This window comes from Zingiber officinale, chromosome 5A (genome assembly GCF_018446385.1).
Source record: "Zingiber officinale cultivar Zhangliang chromosome 5A, Zo_v1.1, whole genome shotgun sequence".
NCBI classification, from domain to species: domain Eukaryota; kingdom Viridiplantae; phylum Streptophyta; class Magnoliopsida; order Zingiberales; family Zingiberaceae; genus Zingiber; species Zingiber officinale.
In genome coordinates this window covers 98,247,637-98,251,120 of record NC_055994.1, presented here as the reverse complement: position 1 = coordinate 98,251,120, position 3,484 = coordinate 98,247,637, and positions in this window count along the sequence as shown.

Sequence of the window (3,484 nt, the reverse complement as noted above, 5' to 3'; positions counted from 1 at the left end):
CTTGCACGACCGTGTCTGGGACACGACCTCGCAAGCTTCCTTCTCTGGAATCAGCACACGACCATGTCGGATGACACGGCCAATGCATGCTTTTGTACTGGTTTCTTCACATGGCCGTATGTGAGACACGACCAACAAGCTCTCCTCCTCTAGATTCTTTACACGACTGTGTCTGGGACACGACCATGCACCTTTTCTTCTTTGGGGACTCAACATGGCCGTGTCATGTAGACACGACCAGAGCATCTCCCTTCTCTACAGCACATGCATGGCCGTGTATAGCACACGACCATACTCTGTTTTGCTCCAATTGATGATTCTTCTCCTTTCTTGCTTCTCCAATACTTCCATGCCCATGAAGAAATCATGGCCAGCTCATGGAAGTGAAATTTCAACCTGAAAACAAAGTAAAAAAAAGTAAAAATACTACTAATGAAAAATAGAAACATGGAATGAAACTAACTAAAAAGAACCCTTGGGTTGCTTCCCAAGAAGCATTTTTTTAAGGTCTTTAGCTCGACCAATCTAATCACTCATATCTTTTTCTAGCCCTTGGAGGGCAGATATATTTTTCATTTTTGTTGGGAGGCCTCCTCCCAACATCTTCCTCCACATTATTTTCTTTATTTGGTGGCCTCCCATGAGGATGGAAGTTCCATTCCTCAAGTTTATAAATGCTTGCCCTGCTACAAGCATTCAAAAGAGAAGAGACATGGGTAGAGGCATTAGATAAATCATATTCCAAACGTTTCTTACCAATTACCAAAGAAAGTTTATGATTTTTAACATCTATGATAGCTCCACTTGTAGCAAGGAATGATCTTCCCAATATGATAGGGATTTTTGGGTCCTCCTCCATGTCCAAGCAACAAAATATGTGGGAATTATACTCCCACCTATCTCTACCGGCACATCTTCAACAATACCCATAGGGTACCTGCAGGAGTGATCAGCAAGTTGCAGTGCCATAGTAGTAAGTTTAAAGTTTTTGAGACCTAATTTATTACAAATAGAGTAAGGAATGAGGCTAACACTTGCCCTCAAATCACAAAAAGATTTCTCAATAAATTCAATTCCTATATTGCAAGGAATATAGAAGCTTCCAGGATCTTTCAACTTTGGGGAAGTGTTCTTTTCTAAAAGAGCACTACATTCCTCTGTAAGTGCAATGGTCTCTATGTCTCCTTTCCTTATTTTGTTCGACATGATGTCCTTCAAGAATTTGGCAAACTTGGGCATTTGAAGAATTGCATCAATAAGTGGTACTTCAACACATATTTCTTTCACATTCTCCAAGAATTTGCCAAACTCTTCATCCTTCTTTAACATAATAAGTCTTTGAGGAAAAGGGACTGCTATACTTTGATGGTTAAGTGTGTTGGTGCAGTTAGCACTAATGGTCTAACTCAGGTTTTGATGAATGATAAAATATGTTAAGTTAGTTTTGTTGTTGATCTAACACTCTAACCAAGTGTGCAGGAGAAGCCTAAACAGGTCGACGGGCTGACCGGATGTCTAGCACAAAGCCCAGCTAGGTCGACGGACCGACCGGATAGCTGGCACGAAGTCCAAACAGGTCGACGAGCTCACCAGACGTTTGGCACGAAGTCCAGCTAGGTCGACGGGTTGACCGGATAGCTGGTGCGAAGTCCAGACGGGTCGAAGGACTGACCGGATGTCTGGCAGGTGAGTAAAGGTAAGTCACTGGAGGGGAGTGACTGTGAGGACGTGTTCCCGGGAAGGGAACTTAGGCGCCGATCCAACTTAGAACCATTTCGGAACTCTAAGTCGAGATCGTGACTAGATTTCGGTCTCGGAAAGACGAAATCTAAGTCATACTCTTTCTATCTTGAATTATGAACTGTGCTAATAATCTGTTTTACATGAGATATGAGTGTCTCGGACTAACGCTTTTCTTACAGGAAGGAATCTCCTGGAAAATAGGGTCCGGGCGCCCAGGAGGTACCCGGGCGCCCTGAGGCGAAATTTTATCCCCAACATTGCTGTGCCACGTGGAGTTCGCTGGTTGGCTCGGCTACGTCATGGTTGAGGCGCCCTGAAGGTTCCAGGCGCCCCGAACCTCCTATATAAGGAGGGTCAAGGCTGAAGCTCCAACAACAACTAAGAATCCACTCTCTTGTGCTCTTGCGACGCTGCGAAAAGTTCTCTGACAAGTGCCAGTTTATTTTTAACTTTTATTTTATTGTCGATTTTTTCTTTTCTAATTAATTATGTACTTAGTCTTGTAATAATCTTTCAAATTAATTAGTGATTTCCTATCGAAAGCACACTTGTGTGCGGGCCTTGGAGTAGGAGTCGTCAAAGGCTCTGAACCAAGTAAAAGAACTTGTGTTAGACTTGCTCTTCCTTTCCTTACTATTTTTCCGCTGCTTAACTCTTTATGAAAATTTTTATCGATATTCACCTCCCTCTATCGATTCTTCACGATCCAACAAGTGGTATCAGAGCAGGTACCGCTCTGGTTTGGTGCAACCACCAATCAGACAAGGGGGTGAGACTTTCTTTGTTACTCATTTTCGGCTTTCAGTTTTTCACATAATTCCAAACTGGTATTATTACCTTTTTGGAAAGTTTTTCGTTGCAATTAAATCTAAATTGGTGCAACACCAATTTAGTTCTTTTTATTCTTAATTCTTCCCGCACTACTAATCCAAGACCAAGTCTTGGGATTTTGCTTGTCGCTGTTTTATTGTGTGCAGGGTCATCATGTCTCAGATCGAAGGTTTCAGTACAGTACGTTCTCCCCTATTCAACGGGGATGATTTTCCATATTAGAAGAAAAGGATGGAAGTCTACCTGAAGACGGACTTCGACCAATGGGTAAGCGTCACAAAAGCCTACAAAGCACAGGTTGACAACTTCGGAAATCTACTTGATCTGGAACAATGGACGCCAGACATAAAGAAGAAAGCGTCGACGGAGAACAAGGTGATCAACACGCTATAATGCGGACTCACAAGGGAAGAGCTGAACTGGGTAGCACCGCACCAGAACACGAAAGAACTATGGAACAAGTTGATCGAGTTGCATGAAAGAACCAGCGACGCTAAGGTAACAAAACATGATTTGTTATTAAATAAAATATTTAATATAAAAATGAAGGAAGGAGAAACAGCAAGCCAGCTTCATGCGAGGATCAAGGACATCCTCAACGGGCTCCACGTGATAGGCCACCAGATGGAAAACAGAGATCTAATAAGGTACGCATTAAACGCTTTTCCGCGTAACTCTTTGTGGGCATCTATCGTGGATGCCTACAAAATTTCTAAAAATTTATCGAAATTAAAATTAGATGAACTGTTTTGCGAATTAGAATTACATGAGCAAACTAACGCCAGGGCTGAGAAAGGTATTACTTTGTTTGTAGGTTCATCCAAAGAAAAGAAGAACAAGCCTAAACCTGAAGAAGATTCTGATCAGGATTCTGAAGACGAAGAGTACCTGGTGAACTTGGTAAGGAAAA